Raw genomic sequence first — 23,807 nt, 5'->3', positions numbered from 1 at the left:
TGTCAAACGAGTTGTCACCAATTCTGTCAAATATGATAAATAAAATCTTCAGGTCCAGTGTTCTTCCAGGCTGCCTCAAGGTTGGAAAAATAGTTCCAGTTCACAAAGAAGGTGAAAGAGTGGGATGTCAGTCGCAGGCGTATTCAGTGACCTTAATAAGGCATTTGGTACCATTAACCAGGTAATTATGTTACAGAAACTCAAATACTTTGGTGTATCTAGCTCCTTTTTGCAATTCATTAGCAAGTGAATCAGTAATCGATCACCAATTGTTGAAATTAACAATAATCGATTTTCAGCAAAGATAGTTAATCTAGGCGTACCCCAGGGGTGTATTCTTGAATCTCTATATTCTTCATTTTATACGTTAATGATCAGCCTGCAGTACTTTTCTATTCTAGTTGAATATGCTGGTGATACTGCCATTTTTTCTGTCGATAAATTCCACAATTCTGTGCAAGAAAAACTTAACACCAACCTTCGCAATTTCCCTTCCTGGTGCAAAGCAAACTTGTATCATATTCATCTTTCGAAGACTAAATTTATGGTATTACATTCTTCCCAGTTACGCATAAGCTCTAGCTTAGCAGTTTCGCTTGACAATGCGCTCTACCTTTGTCTAATAGTTCCTAGGTGTAAGCCTTGATAGGCACCTCAAATTCGATTTTCATGTCATATCACTGATTCGAAAAGTTTCTTTTGGAATTCATGTTATTATTAAAACACGTTTCTACTTCGAGCCCCACATTATTTTATCACTACATTATGCCTACATTCATAGTCATCTTTCTTACTGCGTGTCATCCTGGGGCAGCCCATATAACACGCACCTCAAACCCTTGCAACACTTGCAAAAACAAAGCGGTAAGACTTGACATTTAGCCCATTTATATGTCATTGCCCTCCCACATGTAAAATTTTAGATATCCTTCCTCCCTATCAGTTGTTTTGTCATAAGCTATCAACCTTCATTTTTGCGTGTTCTACACACAGAGGTAACCGTTGAAGGTTTCACTGTTAAAATGTTATCTATACTAACAAAACCAGATTTTCAGAGGAACAAAACGGCAAAAGCTAGAACTAACTATCGGAAACAATCCGCTTTTTTTGTCGGGTTATCAAACTGCAATAGCATTTAATGTGAAATCAAATCACGTTTCTCATTGCATTAGTTTGCTTTCTTTTACTAAAAAAAGTATACCTGGTTAATTATTCTCGCGCATCTTGTTGTTTCTTTAGTGTTCTTCTCTGTCTTGTCTTTTTGTTTAGCTGTGTTATTTTGCTAATGTCGTTTCGGTATGGTCCGACGCTTCGTTGCATAAAATGTTCTGTCTGTAAGGAACTGGCTGCTGCATGTTAAAATTTAACATTATTCCTATTTTTATTAGGGTGTCCCCTCGACAGTTTTTTCACATTGGGACACCCTACCGTGCTGCTTATTCTGTACCTTTTAAACTGTAGCACATTACTGTAATAAATCTGAATCTCAGTCAAAGTGCTGCCACAGTGCACCAAGCATGTTTTTTTTATCTTTTTTTTTGTATCTTAACTTTCAGACACATTTAAAGGCAAGTTTGTATTTGTTTATTGCTTTTTTCCTTCAAGACACCTCGAAAAAAGAAATCTGCGTCGGCCGGGAATCGAACCCGGGCCACCCGCGTGGCAGGCGAGTATTCTACCACTGAACCACCGACGCCGACGTACGAAGTTACTAAATGTTTCCCTGGGATAGAGTGGATAGCTGCCCATTGGCCGGCTCAATGCAGGTCACTGAGCCGGCGATCGCTCGTTCGGGAAAAACCTGCTTCGCCCATGGCCATGGAAATAAACACTGCGTAAAAAAAAAAAGGCTTCTTCGGTCGCCTGCGATCTGTAGTTTAACCGATTGTTCAAAAAGGATACAACGCGTTTTTCTGGTTACATTACTGTAGTAGCCTAAGGAAAATTAATGCACTTCAAATTTACGGAAATCATATACAACTTTAATATATGTCTTGGGAGCTCCACACTTTCGATCACTTTAGATGAAAGAAATTGTGGCAACATGAGTCCCAACAAAACTTGTGAAAGAAATAGTAAAAAGAAATCTTGAAGAACTCACGTTCAAGATGTAAAAATTTGACGAACTAATGCCAGCGTTTCATATTTAACTAGTTTACAATGATTTTTATGACCGACGCATTTACAACAGAATTATAAATAAATATAGCGACGACAGGAATTGTTTGTACATTTGCTCGCGACATACGCATGGCTTGACCAGCGTACGTATCATAGCATAGGGCCACTAAAACCAAGTTGCAGACGGTTGCTTTCTCATGCCACGCCAGTTTTCTGTTTTCTCCCATACATTGTTGGTTCACTCCAGTAGCATTTGGCATCCCGATAGCTCTGAAGCAGCGAGCCTAAGTATTCTTGAGGCAAGGCTATCTATTGTACGTTTTCACGTGCTTCAGGTGTGTGGCCCTAATTTTCACGTCAGAAACCTGATGACTGTTCACAATTGATTACACTTCAGCATGATTTACGAAAGTTAACTACATGTTTCATCACTTCGCTTATATTTTTCTGATCATGGCAAGCCACCTGTCATGTTCATTTTAAATGACATTTTTACATAGAGGCTTCAAATATAATGCAGGCAGCAGTGGTTTAAGTGGGAAGCCTTACGGAACTAATGAACGGACTTGTACATGCTCACTAACATTCTTGTTCACAATGATTTTAGACCTACAGTTTGAATATGGCAATTTTAGGCTGGCTAGAGTACCAGACCCAACGTTAATGTGCTCCAGAATAGCTAGTAGAGCTTTTTGGGATACAGCGTGTTTGTGCAACATCGCAACGTGACCCGAAAAGGCGCGAAACCATTCTAAGATTGTTCTAAGTACACCATGCAGTTAACACAAAACATCCCGTGGATGACCCGGAAAGATCCGAACGTCCTAGGTTTTTATGGGACGCACTGATTATGTCCACAGCCCCATGCCTACGACGAATTTTAAACACATCTACCGCTGGACTTATCGCGAGCCTTACTTGACGTATATCCGAGCAACATCCTCAGCAGGATATTCCCACGAATTTGCTTCCGAGCGCATTTGCTTGGGAGCTTCATGCTTGCCCGAACGAAATTGAGTATAACCAAAAACGAAATACAAATGGCACACTGCAAGAAATAACGGTTATTTGTAGGCTATCTTGTTTTAATAATAATAATAATAATTATTATTATTATTATTATTATTATTATTATTATTATTATTATTGGTCATGTTGTCCAAAGCGCACCTTCTACCGATGGTTCTCTTGAAGTAACAGAAGCACATCTCGACGGCTATGCTATCGTTAAGTGCACAGGTGGAGCTGCAACTGAGTGAGTCCGTTTGATACCGAACTGATTTTTAATCGTGGCAAGAAACGAAGGCGCAAGATTTCTGAGCACATGAAAGCGCAAAAATATCAAAGCGGAGCCCTGCAATATGGGCTTCATATCCAAGCTGTGTTACATATACATGAACCCAATTTGTAAATACTGACTTGCCCTCTTACTGCAGTGTGAAGCAGTAGTGCTTTGGAACACGTTCTGGCATCCTAAAATGGTCCTCCAATTATGTATCTGGTATGTTCTCAGTATCTAGCTAGAACGGACGACTGGACTATATCAGGAGCCTTTTAAGATTTGTGCAGGAGTATGTACAGATGTCTGTATGCCGACATCTCCGATATTTACTGAGGACGCCTTTGCGTTGCCTGAGAAGTGTATATTCATATTAATAGTACGTCTCTTCATGCTGGACGTCTTATGTGTGGCCCTACAACGATGTTATTAACACCTTGCATACGTCTAGCAAGCACCTTCATGTACATTTCATAGTCAACATTTGTTAAGCTCGCTAAAGGCTGTAGGCATACAGGCTGTAGAAAAAGGCTGGCGTTAAAGGCATGTAGGCTGTAACAGACAAAAATGTTGGTGACTCGTTCAACTGTGCGATGAATTTTCTATGCGTTTCTGAAAATGAAGGTGGCAGCATTTTCTTGTAGGCTTCATCGAAGACATACAAAGACATACAAAGCAACTGTCATGTCTTTTTTGAAAGCTTTAACTTAGTCAGCCCGCAGCCCACCTGAATCAGGCATCTTATTTGGACTGACAGCATCGATCGCCTTTTCAAGTTCAGCCGAATTAATTGGCTGCTCTGGTCGTTCGCATATGTGATCGTATAATTTGGGCCCCAGTGTTAAAAAATCCCTTCTGTAGTCTCTACTTGTAGGGATACATTTTTCCAGATGTTTGCGATAGTACTCAACAAAGACTTGTTCTATCATTTTCTTATCTCGTGTGACTACATCACAATAATTAATTTCATTTATTTCATTACGCCGTAAATAAGCCTGCTCGTCACTCAAGGCGTGCTTAGTTGGTGTTTCATTAAGCCAACGTCTCCCTGTCCTCGCTCGGACGACGTCGGCCCCCTATACTTTTCATTTTAGATTGCTTGCAGCTTGCATTTGACTTGTCCAATATATTTTCTAAATTTTCTAGGCTTTTTACTCTTCCCTCGTAGAAGGTTGTGCAACTGACTCTTAAATTCATTTTCCTTCCTTGCTAACTTTGTCAAGCAGAGGCAGACACTTCCTTCCAGTGCCTCGTTTTGCCCATCATGCTTAAGACATTCCCATTTTTTGTACCAAGTTGTGAAATCTTTAAAAGATTTTCAGTAATTTATGTACGCGTATACTTACGGTGAATTTCTACCTCATCTTACGGTGATTTCTGCTAATCTCAGATGGCTTCGACCTTGAAAGTTATAATTTGAATGGGGACTTGGCCATGTCTTTCAGGTCTCTCTCGGCAACAATTTAGCTTACTTAAATTGCACTTATATCACATTTTCTGTCATTTCTGTGGAATCAATGTTAAATTCACGCGCATTCAAAATGCTCAAGCACGATAAAACTTTATTTGGACGGTGATGTATGGATAATGACTTTTCACCTGTGTTTTTCGTTCTCCTTCGCGATTCGGCAACTACAGTGTAAAAGCACACCCTTTACCGGTGTAGCAAAAGTACTGGTGCACAAAATAACGTCTCCCACAGCACGTTCCCACTGCCTATTCAACAGTACCCACCGACTTCCCAGAGGAAATCCCAGGAAATCTCTTCTTATGCGTTCCTTACCTTCACTACGTATGAGGGGCGATGTCGGGAAGAACAACAAGCGCTAGCTTGCCGGCTATGTGCAACCGATGAGGAATGTCATCGCGAGTCACACCCTCCTTGATTCGAAGCACAACTGTGCGTGTTGTGGTGGCCTGGCATCAATGCGCCACTGTTCCTTGATAGCCTTTATAACCTTGCCACAATGTGCAAAGGTCGCACTCACATCATCATCCCAGACATTAAGCAAGAACCAGCAGAGCTTTTTCTTGACATCCTGGTGGCTCGGGTCGATGGCTAGGCATCTTTGACGATGAACTCAGGTGCTGATCACTGCTTCTTAAGGGCTCTCAAAAGAATTCTTGTATGTTGCTCCCCAAACGTGATCCATCCGGAATGCACCGAGCACTTCCACTACAGCGAGCAATCTTGCTTGTCGTAGAGAGCCACTGAAATCTTCCATGCCATACGGACGTCCCTTCATGTCCACATGCAACAACACTGTGTCGAAAACCACTTGCCCTCTTAGCAGAGACGATAGCACGGCGTTATATTCCTGCGACATCTCCTGGGTACTGGCATCGTACGGCACAGTTGCGCAGTAGCAACGCTGGAGTAGGAATGATTCCGGAATCATTCCACGTTTTGTAAACCACGAAATCAAATTGCAGCGGAATGGTGGTACCAATCGAGCAGATGGATTTGGAATAGAAATAATAGCCCGAGATTCAGGAATGAAGTTGGAATGGAATTGGTACATAGTCCTGGAGCGTTAAGCGTTCATTTTATAGCAGACTACAAGACTAATATATTTGTCAATTACGCTAAACGAGACTTGGCCACTGTTTTTACATTTCCCACTTTTTACTGAATACCGGCTTTTTCAGCATCTACGTATAGGTGGCGGCCAATGCCGCTGTAAATACAAAGAATATGGTGTTATGCAAATTCGACACTTCTGAAGAACAGTAAACTTTTTCTGTTATTATGTTACGAGGTTTAAGTGCATTTAAAGACATCGAATTCGGTTGCAAAAAACGATTCAATTTAGCACAGTGATCATGCTCGGTTTATGACCCGGGGATTGCGTCGAAAAACAATGTAACAATGTAGGCAACGGTTGCAACCTAGACCCATTTAGGACGCGCACCATGCTTTTTCGCACACTCTAGTATTTCAGAAAGCGCCATAACAGGAAATTTGCTTCGAAAAAAGAAAAATAATGCCGAAACGAATATGCGGGTCGAATAATGCAAAACGAATATGCGGGTCGCTTTTTAAGGTTACAGAACATCAAATAGTACGTGCGCAAGAATATTACACGTAACATTATTAGTAACGTTGTCCACTATTCAAAAATGCGTTTTCATTACAAGGCGCGTAAGCGCAAGTAGTAAACAATTGTAGAGAAAGCACTTCATTAACTGGAATTGGAGGCGTCGAGTGATCCCACTATCACCATTCCGGTGAGTTAAAAAGGAGTGAAAATAACTGGAATTTCTACTCTCCGGAATGGAGTGGGAATAGAATTGAAGGCTCCACTCCGCAACCGCGCCATACAGCAAGTTCCATTAAAATAGGTTATGTTCCAAGATGCAGGAAAAGAAAAACTGCGTCGGCCGGGAATCGAACCCGGGCCACCCGCGTGGCAGGCGAGTATTCTACCACTGAACCACCGACGCCAACGAACGACGGATCCACATGCTTTCCTGGGATAGCGTGGATACAGCTGCCGATGGCCCGGCTCAATGTAGGACACTGAGCCGGCGCGCGCTTGTTCGAGAAAAAAACCTGCTTCAGCGTTGGCCGCGTGGCGACAATGCGATAACAAAGGCTTCTTCGGTCGCCCGCAACGCAGTTTGATGGATCGTTCAAAAATAGAATAGGGCTCCGTTATCGTGTAGCCTGACCACACATTCAAGACAACGCATATCATGTATTTTGTCCGTCTACGACGAAGGCCTGCAACATTTCCTTTGGCGAGACGCACGACCGGCAAAACGGCGCTTTATAAAACCAGGTTTTCTTTGCTTGCCGCTTTATACAAGAAGGATGCTCAGACTACAGCATGGGATTTTGGAAAAGTAGCGCCAGTGAGAGAAGATCTGTTATACGCAATAAAGCAAGACGTTACGATTCAGTACACAAAACCTGAAAGTCTAATATCGATTCATACGTTATTTCCCGAGCACAATTAGACATTCTTTTATGGAATACCCCCATGTAATAAATCGACTGCACGATTTCCTTAAATTTCTGGTAATAGGTATAGACGGTATAATATTTGGCTTAATCGGAAGAGCAGCGCATGCGTGATGTGGAGATGCGTGTTCGGTCCTCTCGCGCGGCAAGTTATTTTCCTGTGCACTTTCAGTTTTCTTTCTTATTACAGCGACGCATTTCTTGCCTTTTTCGGGTTTGATGTGACTGTTGGGGGGGGGGGGGGGGGTCGGGTCGGTCGACATACCGGCGCATATATTTGTAGATGCAAAGCGTATACGAAAGTACCAGCTAAGCGGTTTACATAACCCTTGTGTGCTGACCAAGTGTGAGCACCTCTGTTCAGCGTAAAAACACCAAAAGAAAAAAGGATAAGTTCGTATATAAAATTCCAACACGCAATGTCGGCTCACAGATGCCTCCAAAGCACGTACACCGATTTGTTATCAGAAGATATGGTTAAATATATTTCGCGGGTTCCTTGATTTACTTTATTTTTTTTTTTACTTAGCTATTCTATATATTTCACTGGGGGTGTGTCCGTTCTTGATCGATCCTCCATCATTAGAACGTCCCACTGTGACACGAGTGGTACAGAATCCCGAATTGTTGCGTGATACGTGTCGGACAATTATTTGTTTATTCATTCATTCACTCATTAATTAATTATTTATTCAATTACTTTATTTATTAACACCTTACAGCCCTCTGCGGAGGCATTGAGTAAGGGGGCAATATTTAAGTGCGCATCTAATATACACTGAGTGTCTAATATATATATAAAAAATTACTTATGGGGTTGTACGTGCCAAAAACACGATCTGATTACGAGGCACGCCGTAGTGGGGGACTCCGGAACTATCTTGACCACCTGGGGTTCTTTAACGTGCACCTAAATCAAAGTACACGTGCGTTTTCGCATTTCGCAGCCATCAATATCGAAAAGAAGAAACAGCAATTAAAAGAGAATTCATAAATATAGGCAACGGTGGACAAGATTAAACCTTATAGCCAACAAATATCGGTAATTACACTAAATACCTTCTACCTACCCCTGTATATAATGAGAGAAAGCTAGGACATAATACAATATAGAAGTTGCATCTTTGAAGAGGGAAAAAGTACTTCAAACAGAGAACAACAACAACAACAACAACAACAAAAATACAGTAAAAGAACACGGCATATGTAATCAATGAGGAAAAAGAATACTCACTGGATTTGCAATAAGGACACGTGAGACACCGAAAGCATATCTTAACGTTTTATCGGCAAAATAAAGCGTGAATGGTGTTGGTCGTCGCGGAATGTGTCACACTCTGACTTGCATACGAAGCTGTCCGGGAGAGAATTCCACAAGTGGAATTGCTGAGTGATCGAATGCACGAGTGTATCCGTAAATGATTGAAATGATTGAAACTGAAATGATTGCGAAGCCTGTGTGACGTGGAGCGGGGTCGTTTCAGGCCCGCTAGTGTTGTTCGAGCGGAATAAATGAAATCGTTAAACAGTGATTACTACCTGCCATCGTCACCATCCTTCCCTCAACAAGAATCATGCCCCGCCTTCGTCCTTGTGACAAGATACAATGGACGTTAGCTGACAAAAGGGGCAAACCGTTTAAAAAAAAATTCTTGAACGAAAAAGCGGCCACCACTTCCGAATGCGATACGGGACCGGAGGCAGCATCCGACGCAGCGCAGGCATTTTTTTTTTGTTTACTTCTCGGACCAATGAAGAAAGACGAAAGAGGGGGCGAGGCGGACAGGGATAAAAAGCCGGAGATAAAAACCATGCTGCCTCCGGTCCATCGCACTCAGGGACAGCCTGTTCAGTCGATCTCTGAGCGCGGAGCAGCCTTTGCTAATATCATCCAACTTACATTTGAGGGCACTAAAAGCGCGGCGCGTTAGCGGGAAGTCACGTGGTATTTTTTTAAAATATCGCGCAATTTAAAATCGGCTGGAAAAAAAAACTAAACAGGGCAGTTATCATAGCACAAACGAAATAATCCGATGTTTCGGAGCAAGCGCTGCAACTTGTGTATATTGAAGATCTTTTGCGAGAGTTAATATTTAGAAAGTTAATCAATGATTGTTTGTTGATTTCCCAGCTTGTCATTATGACAAAAAATATCATCACGTACTCCATACGGGTCAGAACAATACTGCGGCAATTCGACATGCGTAGCGCCTATGTCTGTTTCTTTAATAAGTGGCCCAAATTAGCTGAAACACCCCCCCCCCCAACACACACACACACACACACTCGGACACACACACACACACACTCGGACACACAAATACCAAAGAAAAGTTCACTTGGTAGAGCATCGCACGCGAAATGCGAAGGTTGTGGGTTCGGTTCCCACCTGCGGCTTTTTTCATCCACTTTCATTTCCATGAATTTATCGTTTCTTTATTTTCATTTACTAAGCACAAGTAATTTCCCCTATGTTGTCCTTGGTATCAGTGTTTGTTGGCTTCTTAAGATATATATATATATATATATATATATATATATATATATATATATATAATAAGGAAGAGTTCTGTAGGTCTGGTGCATAGGTATAGTTGAAGAAACGAGGGTGCACAATTACGAAAATTCCATTTTTAATATATTTACGTTTCTGCCGAGCCACGGCCTTCGGCAGAAGAAACACAGATACACGCGCGCACCCGTTTTATGGGCAAGCACACGTGAGCATAATCAGCAGTACATGCACGTGTACACTTGCAAATAATAAAAGAAAAAAAGTGCAGCAGAAAGTACAACAAAGCCCGATAAATGGTATGTATGAAATATCATTATGGTATCACAATGATTGTGCATGAAGTTACGGAATGATATCGATTGCGACCTGACAAAACTAGGAACAAATTGATTTGGCATGCTTTATCAATTCTGTACAACAACACACACATCAAGATATGGCAGAAAGGCACATTTTTCCTATGCTCTCGTTGATACCGGATGACAGTGTTGAATTTACGAATGAGAAAGGATTCTCGTACTTCTTGATCATAGTGCGTTTTGAAACCTGATTGTATTACTGTTACATTGATGTTGTCAAGCGTATGACCTGGTAGTCGAACATTTTTAGATAATGGAAGGTGCGGCAAGCTGTTAATGTGTGCTCTGTGGTTGTTGAACCTGATACGAAAAGATGTTTCGGTCTGACCGATATACTGCATATGACACACTGAACATTCAAGCACATAGAGGATGTTAGATCTGTAGCAAGTGAAGTCGCCGTTGATTTTAACAGAAAAATTGTATGATGTGCTTCTAGCAGTCTTTGATGCGGTCATATGTGTACAACCTTGACAACGGGGCTTATTGCAGGGATGACAACCAGCAGGAGCAATCGCTTTAGTCTTGGAAGAGCTTACTAGGTCACGCAGATTCCTAGAGCGACGATAGACCACTCTTGGCGATTCCATGAAAATGTTTTTTAAGGCGGTCCCTCTGTGTTAGTAAGTTATAATGCTTCCTGAGAATGTGCTACACGTTAGGAATTGATGCAGAGTGTGTTAGGATAAGGTTAGTTCGTGAAATTGGCGCCGATCACTGGTCTGTCCAGATTAGTTCTTTCCGGTCGAGACAGTCGGTCCGTTTAAGGGCATCGTCAATTATTTGTGAACGGTACATCTGTGCGGCTAGTGTGTTATGAAGCTGGTTGCAGTTGCGAGTGAATTCACTGTGGTCCGAACAAATTTTTTTGAATCGGATAGCTGGGCTGTAGGGAATGCTCGTTTTGCAAGGTTTGAAATGGCTGCTTTTTAAATGCAGATATCGCTGTCGGTCAGTGGGTTTTCTGTAAATATTTGTCGTTAAGTTACCATTGCACAGAGATACCAAGACGTCAAGGAAGCTTATGCTGAGTAGTGAATAGGAATGAGAAAAGCAAATTGACAGTGCGGCGCTGCTAAAGTCAGTAATGAAGGAAATTATTGAAGCTTCACCATGGTGCCAAATGAAGAAAATGTCACCGATGAAGCGTTTGTAATAGAATGGTTTGAGGTCGCCAGTAGCGAGGAAATTCTTTTCTAGCATGCCCATAAAAATGTTACCATAATTAGGACCTATTTTTGCGCCCATGGAGGTACCACTAGTTTGAACGTAATGTTCGCCGTCGAAGTCAAAGTTGTTAAGCTCAAGGATTATTGTTAGAATTATGCCAAGGGTATAATCGTCGATGGGTTTGTCATCTACAGAGTCGTTATATTGTAACGATGTTAATAAAACAACGATATTTATTAAGGGCGAACTTGTGCCCACAAGCAAAAGTCACTGCGGTCGTGAAGAAATCCGCGGCAGTCGCGTTCTCAAACTCGCCTCGAACCGTCTTCCTGTTTCTTCTCGCGTGACACCTCGTGCGCGTGGCGCATGCGAACCGGGTCCAAGCGGCTACCCGTGCCACGAAGATCGCTGCCTGTTGCTGAACAACAGCACGGTACGGCGTGTACAGTGTCCAATACGGAGGGCGCGGCACTTGAATACGACCAAGTTGTCGCGGCATTATCCTCCTCGGCCCGATGCGTGAGACGAAGTAGGGATTGCTGTGGGCTCTCACGTTTTTTTTTGTTCATGACCTTTCCTGGTAGGGTGTCATGCGGACGACATGCCCAACTTCCGTAGAGTTGCGCCGTCTTGGGCTCTCGTGTCCAGCAAGCAGATTTCACTTCATAAGTGACGTCGCTTATGAGACGAAGTTTTTCGTAAGGGCTGATGTATCGGCACAGAAGCTTTGCAGACAGTCCACGGCGTCGCACTGGGGTCCATACCCACACCTTGTCACCGGGCTGATAATGAGCTTCACTACGGCGCTGGTTGTACCGGAGTCGATGTATTGTTGGCGGCGTATTCCGTACCTTGCCATCTGTCGTGCCTCCTCGGCTCTTTGCCATAAATCATCGAGGTCAGATGAGTTATTGTTTTCTTCATCTAACGGCAACATAGCATCTAAAGTTGTGGTTACTGCTCGGCCGAATACAAGTTCAAAGGGAGCGACTCGTGTTGTTTCTTGAGCGGCCGTATTATAAGCGAAGGTGATGTACGGCAAAATTTCGTCCCACAGCCTATGTTCAACGTCGACATACATCGAAAGCATGTCAGTCAGTGTTCTGTTGAGGCATTCAGTTAAACCGTTTGTCTGAGGGTGGTACGCTGTAGTTCTCCTATGATCAGTATGTGTCATTTGCAACAAGCATTTCATTAGGTCCGCAGTAAAGGCTGTTCCACGATCGGTAATAGCAACTGTGTGAGCGCCATGCCTGAGCACGATATTGTTGACAAAGAATTTTGCAATTTCGACAGCCGTTGCACTGTACAGTGAATCAGTTTCTGCGTAACGGGTCAGATAGTCCGTGGCCACAATTATCCGCTTTTTGCCTAAAGATGAGGTTGGGAAGGGTCCAAGGAGGTCCATACCGACTTGTTGGAATGGGGTTTTTGGTGGCTCTATTGGCTGGAGGAGGCCTGCCGGTTTTACGGATAGAGTCTTGCGCCTTTGACACTCGCGACAAGTCTTGACGTAGTGCTGCACTGATGCTAATAACTTAGGCCAGTAGTATATCAGAAGAATCTTGGCGAATATACGGTTCACGCCCATGTGTCCAGATGTCGGCTCATCGTGACATGCATGCAAAATTTCGTCTCGCATAGCTGTGGGTACGACAAGTAAAAACTTTGTCTCGCTGTTCTCGAAGTTTCTCTTGTAGAGGACATTTCCTCGCATAGAGAACGAGGATAGCCCTCTAGAGAAAATACGCGGGAGTTGAAAGTCGAGTCCCTCCAGGCGCTGTATAAGTGCAAGCAAGTCTGGGTCATCTCGTTGTTGTTGAGCGATTTGTGACGCGTCAACAATGCCAAGGAACAGGAAATCCTCTTCTTCTAACACAGTAGTCTCGACTGGTGCGCGTGACAAGCAGTCGGCATCGCTGTGTTTCCTCCCGGATCGGTATACGACAGTAATGTCATACTCTTGAAGCATAAGGCTCCATCTTTCTAGTCGTCCGGATAGATCCTTGAGATTCGCCAGCCAGCAAAGCGAATGGTGATCACTGACTGCTCTGAATGGTCTACCATAGAGGTAGGGCCGATATTTACATATTGCCCAAATGACTGCAAGACACTCTTTCTCAGTTGCTGAGTAGTTTGTCTCTGCTTTCGAGAGCTTACGGCTGGCATAAGCTATTACTTTCTCCTGGCCGTTATTTCACTGTACTAGTATTGCACCGAGGCAGACATTACTCGCATCGGTATCGAAGTGTCGGCTGTCTCATCAAAGTGGGCAAGGATTGGAGAAGCTTGCAGGCGTTCCCTTAACGCGTCAAAGGCGTCTTATTGTTCGTTTTTCCACATGAAAGGTTGATCTTCTCTTGTTAGTATTGTAAGGGGCTCAGCAATCTTTGAAAAGTTTTCCACAAATTTTCTGCAATATGCGCATAACCCCCAAAAAACGTCGCACTGACTTTTTGTCTGTGGGTGTCGGGAACCTCGCAACAGCTGCTGTCTTTTCATGATCTGGCCGAACGCCTTCAGCCCTGATGACGTATGCACAATATGCACGGAGTATATATTGAATCCCATCACTATGGGGAATGTTTGTGCACAGTGATGCCACGTCTCGTGTGACTAGAAGAGCATCGCTTGGAACACCCAAGACAGCGATATCAGGCAGGAAGTGGGTAGTATCTTTGATATCAGAAGAACATTTCGGACGAATTGAACTGATAAGGTTATCTACATAGCGGGCCATCTTTTCTGTGACGGTACCTATTCCTGGAACTATTGGTCGCCCTGGGATCTTTTCCACCCACCCACACGCACACACACACACACACACACACACACGCACACACACACACACACACACACACACACACACACACACACACACACACACACACACACACACACACACACACACACACACACACACGCACGCACGCACGCACACACGCACGCACGCACGCACGCACGCACACACACACACAAACACACACACACACACACACAAACACACACAAACACACACACACACACACACACAAACACACACACACAATTCGGTAGGGAAAAGCCGAGTGTCGTAGTCTGCGGATAGCATGCGCTGCTGTGAACATCTCAGCCAAGTTTTGGTGTCGTACATGATGCCTGGAGCGCGCAAGCGTATCCCGAAGTCACCTTTCTCTCAAACGCTATCTTTTCAACAGAAGGAACTCCCCTCACTCTCTTCTAGCTTCTATATTTCGTCATCAGACGCTTTGTTTCGTCATTCCCTTAGACGACTGCTATTGACCGATAGCTGACATCAAGCTGCGGTCGGCTACATGGCGTAGATACCGCGGCCGCCACGAGGTGCCGCCACGAGTCCACTAGCTGAACAGCTGACATTTGCTTGTAAACAACTTCACCCTGCAGTTGAATGTAACAGGGAACTATTCAAAGCTTTGGGTTTTAAAGACAGTGAAAGTAAAATAGACTTTGAACAGGTAGAAATAACTAAACGGAGGCTATCTGATTATTGGATAATATGAACGCAAAAGTAAAGGAGTAAATACATAGGTATGCACACCGCTACTAGATACTTAACGGTGGGTATGCATGCATATATTACCATTCAAGGCTAGGTGGCGTGCGCTACCGCCGCCGCCCGATTCAAAGCGTTGAGCCTCAATCATCCATCCATCCATCCATCCGTCCATCCATCCATCCTGAGCGCACTGCCGCTCGCCGAGGACAATGGCGCGTGGCTTATGTTTGTCGCGTCATAGGCGCCAAAGGCGGAAGTCCTGGCGTCTCCGTTAACATCCAAAAGGACATTTGAACTTTGCGCCACGGCGACATTTAGAAGGCGCAGCGTTGTGGGGACGCCCCACTGCGCCGTAGCCTTCGCAGTGCAAGGCATTGAAAAAGGAACGGGAGCACAGTGGAGGCTGTGTTTGATGGCCAATAACTCCGCGTCTGCTGAACGCATTGAAGTCCTTTATTGCGGCAACGTCTTTCTGAAATAGTCTATTTTCACTTCAAATGCCTTTCTCCACTTCGATAAAATGTGGTTCAGGGCCCCTTTAATACTAGTGCGCTTTGTATAAAAGCGCGTATGTACAGTCTAACTCGGCGATAAAATTTTTGGAAAGATCTGTGAGAATTCCGTGTGGACCAAAAAGGTACCAACATTCTTGTCCTTTTTACCTTTCCAGAGCGTCTTCAGATTCAATACATTTAAAGCGAAGTAATGCTCTTGTGTTTTAAAAGAATAATGATAATAAAGCTAGACCCCGAACCGCTCGTTACAGTAAAATGTATTGTCTTTAAGAAGAAAAGAAACTGCGTCGGCCGGGAATCGAACCAGGGCCACCCGCGTAGCAGGCGAGTATTCTACACCGACGCTTCTTTTTTCTTTATTGCCACGCGTGACAATGAGTTTACGTGCTCAGAAGAACAGAATAACAAGATCATAGTACCGAGAAGCGTCCGCTGTTTGCTCACTACAAGACATCAATGTTTCGGCACGTGCGACAACATTTCCAATCTTGGAACCCACTCCGGTACATACGTCGGCACCTTCTGCACTTCAACAAAATGGGACAGAGATTCGGAAAAATATTCGCTAACTGGTCTAACGTCTTCATGCGCATTGTGTACAGCAGTTTGAGTTCGCCATATACTGTGCAGACCCAGGAACATAAACCAGATCAAAAGGCACAGCTTCGTCGTTTTCGACCGTGAGATAACGGATTCCATGCGAACTTAATGGAAACACTTTTTTCAAGGTTCTCTGTAAGATGTGCCAGAAACCCCCCCCCCCCCCCCCAGCAATCTAAAAACACGTGCTCAATCGTCTTTGGTCTTTTGCATAAAAAACAATGGGCACCCCACGGAACAAATAAGCCCTTTTCTTCGAACCATGTTTTAACGGGTAAGGTTCCTGTGTGCAGCTTAAAAAAAAAAAAGGTTTTAGCCCCTGGCGCAACTAGCATATTTTTAACGCGTTTCAAAACATCTTTTCCTTTGCCTGCACAGTATAATTCACGGTACCATGTCACAGGAAATAACACATCAACAAGGTCTTTCTACAGTTTTTTACGTGACACCTCAGTCAAATATTGCAAAGAAAAACGCACCGATAAGAAGCGGAAACATGACACCAATTCTCTTAGATATCGCCATACTGGTCCTTCCTGACACACCGAAGGCACAACAAACTCTGGTAGCACTTTACACTGCCAAAGTTGAATCATATTTCTGAGAAAGGTATCATCTACATCTCTGAGAAAAATCGACTGACGAGTTGTCTCACATACAGATAGATGCACTAAACAAAGCCCACCATCACTCCCTCTTTTAAACAGATTTGTGCAGTTCGTTTTTTTTTCATACAGAGCTCCAAATAAAGAACGCGAACACTGTGAATTTTTTGAAGATTTAGCCTGATGATGCAAAACTTGCATTACATACCATAGCTTGCTTACGAAAAATAAGTTGCAGGACGTGGCCCGTGCGAAAATCGACTTATCCCAGCCTTTCCACTTTTGTGCATTTTCACGTAACACCTCTGTTTGTGTTTCCCAATAAGGCTCCTTGTCACAGTAGTACTGCAGGGGCACTCCTAAGTATTTTGTCGATGTTTCTTGCCATTTAATGTTCAAAAACATCCTTGTTGCGACGTCCCGTTCTCTATGACAAAACCCAAGGTACTTGTCCCAGTTTACTGCACTACCACTTGCTTGACAGAAACTTTTTCCAGCATTGACAGTATGCATTATACTTTCATGATCAACACAGAAAATTGCAATGTCATCAGCGTAAGCAGGAAGGCTTACCTCGGCTTGATGTAAGTGAAATACTCGTATCGCGTTGTTCCTAATACACTTAGACAAAAAGGTTCAATATATATACGAAAAAGAAGCGGTGATAACGGGCACACTTGTCTGACTGAGCGCTGTACTGGTATGTACTCACCTACTGATTTGTTTATTGTCAACCTCTTCGTACATGCGTCGTAAGTCATCCGCACACCTTCGCTGATCACATTGCCTACATCCACATGTTCAAGTATAGATAGAAGCAGATCGTGTGGCACTCAGTCGAATGTCTTCTCAAGGTCAGCTTGCAACATGGCGACACTGAGTTGCATTGCGTCAGAGCTTTCAAGAATTGATCGTGCTATGTGTATATTTGTCATAATTGTCCTTCCTTTTGTTCCGCACGTTTGATGTGGACCGACTAAATTTTTCATTACTGTCTGCAACCTGTTAGCCAATGCTTTCATTAATATTTTATAGTCTAGGTTTGTCAGGCTAATCGGTCTATGTGACATTATGTAATTTGATTGGGTCTTCAATTTTTGGTACGAGGACCGTGTGTGCTGACAAAAAGGACGGCGGTAGATGTTTGTTCGCGTAAGCCTCGTTGTATAATTCAGTCAACACAGGCGCGATAACACCCTTAAACGCCTCGTACAATGCAGCGCCTAAGCCATCCGGCCCCGGTGACCTGCCTTTATTTAAATGATCAATCGCATGCTTAACTTCCTCCGCTGTTATGCGCACTTATAATATTTCCTTAGTTTCATCATATAATGTTGGCATCAATGAAATGAAGTCATTTTTAAATCTATGAGTGTCAACTTGGCTACGACAAAGGAGTACTTTGTAATATTCCAAAAAAGAACTTGCTGTTGTTTCTTTGTTAGTAGCCAGTGACCCATTATGTTCCATTTCAGTTATTGCATATTGGGAAGCATATTTATTTTCGACTCCCAAGGCACGTTTCGTTGGCATTTCTCCTATGCACCATTTTTCAGCTCTGGCTCGAATAAATGCTCCCTTATATCGTTCTTGGATTATCAGCTCAAGTTTCTGCTTTATGCTTTTTATGTCTTTTAACAAGTCCCAAAGAGCCAGGTTGTATACTTTCCGCTTCCAATAGGTGCTTCAGATTCCATCTAAGACGGGTCTCGAGTTCTCTTTTTGCGTGACTTAAAACACTGACCCTTTCAAGTGCTTCCAATTTAATTGTTTGCTTACAAACTTTACATTTATGTCCCCAGATGTCTAAGTTTTTAGTTGTTGTTTTATCTACAGCATTGAAACCCTGCTTACAAAACTCATCATCTTTCAGCAAGTTTGCATTAAATTTCGAGAGATCCCAAGAAAATTCTTTGTTATTCGTTCTTTCTTTTCCAACACGGAAAGAAACCAAACAATGATCGCTAAACGCAACAGGTATGACTCGATAATCTCGATATGAATGAATTAGTTTAGCCGACACGCATTGAAGTACTTTTTTTTTGCGGCAACATCTTTCGCAAATAGCCTATTTTCTCTTCAAATGCCTATCTACACTTGGATACAAAGTGGTTCAGAGCCCCTTTAATGCTAGTGCGCTTTGTATGAAAGCGCATATGTACCGTCAAACTCGGCGATATAATTTTTGGAAATATCTGTGAGAATTTCTTTTGAATCAAAGTGGTGCCTCAGGCAGCCAAAATTAAGCCTGTTCCTTTTACCTTTCCGGAGTGCCTTCAGTTTCAATACATATAAAGCGAAGTAATGCTCTTGTGTTTTATAAGAATAATAATAATAAAGCTAGACCCCGAACAGCTCGTTCAAGTAAAATGTGGTCTTTAAAAAGAAAAGACAACTGCGTCGGCCGGGAATCGAACCCGGGCCACCCGCGTGGCAGGCGAGTATTCTACCACTGAACCACCGACGCCCATGAGGTACAACTCCAGATGCGTTCCTGGAATAGCGTGGATAGAGCTGGTCATTGCCCGGCTGAATGTAGGTCACTGAGCCCAGCGGTCGCCTGTTCGAGAAAAACCTGCTTCAGCGTCGGGCGCGTGGCGGCACTGCGGTAACGAAGGCTTCTTCGGTCGCCCGCTACGCAGTTTCATGGATCGTTCATTAAAAGAATAGAGCTCTGTTATCGGGTAGCCTGACCACACATTCAAGACAGCGGATATTACGTATTTTTCCGTTTACGACGAAGGCCTGCAACATTTCCTTTGGTTATGCACGATCAGCAAAACGGCGCTTCATAAAGCCAGCTTTTTTTTGCTTGCCGATTTATATAGAAAGCATGCTCCGAATATAGCACGGGATTTTGGGAAAGTAGTCCCAGTGAGAGAACATCTGTTGTGCGCAATACAGCAATGCGTTACGATTCACTACACAAAAACCTGAAACTCTAATATCGACTCGTACGTTATTTCCCGAGCACAATTAGACCTTTTTTTATGGAATAGCCTGTTATAATAAATCGACTGCACGATTTTAAATTTCGGAATAGGTGTATACAGTATAATAATAAGAGCAGCGCATGCGTGATGTGGAGATGCGTGTCCTCGTGCGGCAGGTTATCTTCTCGTGCAATTTCAGTTTTCTTTCCTTATGAAAGCTAAGTATTTTTTTGCCTTTTTCGGGTTTGGTGTGACTGTGGGGGCTATAGGGTCGGTCGACGTACAGGCGCATATATTTGCGGATATGTATGCAAAGCGTATATGACAGTACCAGTGAAGTGGTTTACATAACTCTTGCGTGCTGACCATGTATGAGCTCCTCTGGTCTGCGTAACAACAACAACAACAAAAAAAGGATAACTTCTTATATAAAATCGCAACAGACAATGTCGACTCAGAGATATCTCCAAACCACGCGCACCGATTTATTAACAGTAGATACGGTTAAGTATATTTCGCGAATTCCTTGATTTACTTTATTTTCTTTGACTTGGCTATTCTATATGTTTCCCTGGGGGTGTGTCCGTTCTTGGTCGATCCTACATTATTAGGACGTCCCACTGTGACACGAGTGGTACAGAATCCCGAAATATTGCGTGATACGTGTCCTACAATAATTTGTTTATTTTTTCACTCACTCACTCACTCACTCACTCACCCACTCATTCACCGACTCACTCACTCACTCACTCACTCACTCACTCACTCACTCACTCACTCACTCACTCACTCACTCACTCACTCACTCACTCACTCACTCACTCACTCACCCACTCACCCACTCACTCACTCACTCACTCACTCACTCACTCACTCACTCACTCACTCAATTTTAAAGATTTTTTTAATAGCACCTTACAGCCCTGTGGGGAGGCATTGAGTAAGGGGGCAATATTTAAGTGCATGTCTAATATACACTGAATGTGTAACATGTATCAAAAAGAAAAAAAAAACTTATGGGGTTTTACGTGTAAAAACCACAATCTGATTACGAGGCACGCCGTAGTGGGCGACTCCGGAATGATCTTGACCACCTGGGGCTATTTAACGTTCACCTACCTAAATCAAAGTACACGTGTGTTTTCGCATTTCGCCACCATGAATATCGAAAAGAAGAAACAGCAAAAGAAGTATATATAAATATATATATATATATATATATATATATATATATAAATATATATATATATTGACACGTGCACTTATCTTTATCGGGCGACCACGTTTCGCCGCTTAACAACTGTAATCGCGCAGCGCGGAACGCGCCTGCATGTATCCGAAATTTCTGGAAAGTTATCGATGCTTCTACCCGGCTTTCTGTTGTCGCCGAACCTTGTGTTATCTGATTTCATCGCGCAACGCGAATGGTGTAGAACTTTGTGGAAGGCACGGGGGTCCGAACGATTAGTCTGGAACATTCGACGACTGCTCTATAAAAGCCGACGCGCTTGACCCGCTGATCAAATTTACGACGATCGCCGACTGTGTTCGCCGCTCTCGTTGTGCTTTAAGTGTAGCCTGTTTTGTGGGCACAGGTTCGCCCACTAAAAGCTAGGTTTTGCCTTTCACAGTCTTGCTACTGTGTTCTTTGACGTTACGACCACGTGACATCTGGTGGAGGTGCTTTGCGTTCATGTACCGGACGCCCCCACAAAGCCGTGACCCAAGCCCTCACTCGGAAGACACCAACGTCGCCAAGAACCAGCGAGGTAGCCGCAGGCTGCAAGGACTGCCCCCGGAGCACGGACTTTTGTCTGAGACGACTAGGAAGATGGCCACCAAGTCCACCCCAATGGCAGCCCCAGCGTCACCCGTCGTGCTGCAGCAGCCCACGGAGCCTCCGACGTTCCGCGGTTCAACTTTCGAGGACCCGGAAAGCTGGCTTGAGACGTACGAGAGAGTCGCTACGTTTAACAACTGGAACAGCGACGACAAACTGCGATATGTCTTCTTCGCATTGGAAGACGCGGCCAGGACGAGGTTTGAGAACCGAGAAGCCACCTTAACGACCTGGGAACTTTTCCGAAGCGGCTTCCTGCAGACATTCGCAAGCGTCGTACGCGGAGAACGAGCCCAAGCGCTATTAGAAACCCGGGTGCAGCTACCTAATGAGACGACCGCGATCTACACGGAAGAAATGAGCCGTCTCTTCCGCCACGCCGACCCTGAAATGCCCGAGGAGAAGAAAGTCCGCCTGCTGATGCGTGGTGTGAAGGAGGAACTTTTTGCCGGAATGGTACGAAGCCCACCGAAGACCGTCGACGAGTTTCTTCGCGAGGCCACCAGCATCGAGAAGACACTCGAGATGCGAAACCGGCAATTCGACCGCCGCACGAACTCGACAAAGTACGCCGGAGTCCAATCACTGGCCACCGACGACCTGCGCGAGACTATCCGAGCGGTCGTGCGGGAGGAGCTACAAAAGCTGCTCCCATCATCACAGCCTCAAGTGGCTTCGATTGCCGACGCCGTGCGTGAGGAGCTCCAACAGCAACTTGGAGTAGCCCCTGAATCGCCCCAGCCTGAGCCGCAAGCAATGACCTACGCCGCCGTCGCACGCCGTCCAGGTCACCCTCCGCGACCGCGCCAGGGCCCTGTCACGTCACAGTTCCGTCGTCCGCCGCCGCCACCGCCAGCACGACCACCCGTCGCCCAGCGCACCTACGCGAGGAAGACGGACATTTGGCGCGCTCCTGACCACCGCCCGCTCTGCTACCACTGCGGAGAAGCGGGTCACGTCTACCGACGATGTCCATACCGGGAGATGGGACTGCGAGGGTTCGCCGTTAACGCGCCGCGACCACAGATTGGCGAACGACCTCGCGACATCGCCGACTACCTCGCCACTACTCAGTGGAGCTCTCGACGACCATCGCGTTCGCCATCACCAGGCCGCTACCTGTCGCCGCAGCGCCAACCATACACTGGCCCAGCCCGGGGCCTGTCAGCGAGCCCATATTCGGAAAACTAAAAGCAGCAACCGATGGAGGTGCGGTTGCTGTTCGTCGAACTGACGAAGATCCTCCGCCGCCGACGAAGACACCGAAGAAACTACCTCGACGACACAACGACACGCCGCCGTCCCGACGAAATCGGGCAGCCAAGACTACACCGATGAAAGACGACTTGACGACGCGACGTTCCAACTTCAGTTCAACACGACGCAGCCGTGATCCGACGCCAAGACCTAACTGTAACGCAAGACAAAGAACCACCGACCTCGACGTGCTTCTCGACAGCCACGCAGTCACCGCCTTAGTAGACACAGGAGCCGATTACTCCGTCATGAGTGGACCCATCGCCGCCCAGTTGAGGAAAGTTAAGACTGCATGGGAAGGCCCTCAAATTCGGACCGCTGGAGGACACCTGATTACGCCGACTGGGATCTGCACGGCAAGAATTACCGTTCATGATCGGACTTACCCTGCCACCTTCGTTGTCCTCCAACAGTGTTCACGAGACGTCATTCTCGGCATGGACTTCCTGAATCAACATGGCGCAGTCATCGACCTGAAGTCGAAATCGATAACGCTGTCACAAGATCAAGCGATACCACCGGAGAGCTGTCGTAGTCACCCCGCCTTGAGTGTGCTCGAAGATCAAGTGAGCATCCCGCCGCGCCCCAGCATTATTATTTCCGTCGGCACTGAAACACCTGCTGACGTAGAAGGCGTCATCGAGGGCGACCAACATCTACTGCTCGACCGTGAAATTTGCGTCGCAAGAGGGATCGCTCGACTCCACGGAGGGCAAGTGGAAGTTATGCTAACCAACTTTAGCCAAGAGTTCAAGCACATCAACAAGGGCACGACAATCGCATACATCGAGGAAATTGTGGAAACCAGCAATGCCTTTGTCCTCTCGGATTCAGCCGCATCTACCCCGATGAGCATTGTCCCCGAACCAGACTTCGACGTGAATCCAAGTCTTCCTATGAGTAAGCAACAACAGATTAGAAGTCTTCTCCGACGATACAAAGACTGCTTTTCGACATCATCGAGGATTCGACAAACACCAGTTGCAAAGCATCGCATAATAACTGAAGAGAGCGCTCGACCACTCCGCCAGAGCCCTTACCGAGTTTCGACGCGAGAACGTGAAGCTATTAGGCAACAAGTCGACGAAATGCTGCGCGACGACATCATCCAGCCGTCGAAAAGCCCGTGGGC

General features: G+C 44.8%; 1 protein-coding gene, 1 long non-coding RNA gene and 3 other non-coding genes across 5 annotated transcripts in view; 1 reads left to right on the top strand and 4 right to left on the bottom strand.

Annotated features, from left to right (window-relative positions):
* The window catches only part of LOC126537978 (uncharacterized), a 91,225-nt gene that overhangs the window by 5,529 nt on the left and 61,889 nt on the right, over positions 1–23,807 (bottom strand). The window lies entirely within an intron of this gene.
* The window catches only part of LOC140217162 (uncharacterized), a 99,055-nt gene that overhangs the window by 46,997 nt on the left and 28,251 nt on the right, over positions 1–23,807 (top strand). The gene's annotated exons all lie outside the window — the stretch shown is intronic.
* On the bottom strand, positions 1,626–1,696 carry TRNAG-GCC (transfer RNA glycine (anticodon GCC)). The gene has a single exon. It is a non-coding gene; the product is annotated as a tRNA-Gly (tRNA).
* TRNAG-GCC (transfer RNA glycine (anticodon GCC)) lies at positions 6,774–6,844 on the bottom strand. Its single transcript has one exon. It is a non-coding gene; the product is annotated as a tRNA-Gly (tRNA).
* Positions 19,042–19,112, bottom strand: TRNAG-GCC (transfer RNA glycine (anticodon GCC)). The gene has a single exon. It is a non-coding gene; the product is annotated as a tRNA-Gly (tRNA).

Source organism: Dermacentor andersoni, chromosome 4 (assembly GCF_023375885.2).
Source record: "Dermacentor andersoni chromosome 4, qqDerAnde1_hic_scaffold, whole genome shotgun sequence".
NCBI lineage: Eukaryota > Metazoa > Arthropoda > Arachnida > Ixodida > Ixodidae > Dermacentor > Dermacentor andersoni.
This window is presented reverse-complemented; position numbering and strand designations above follow the sequence as displayed.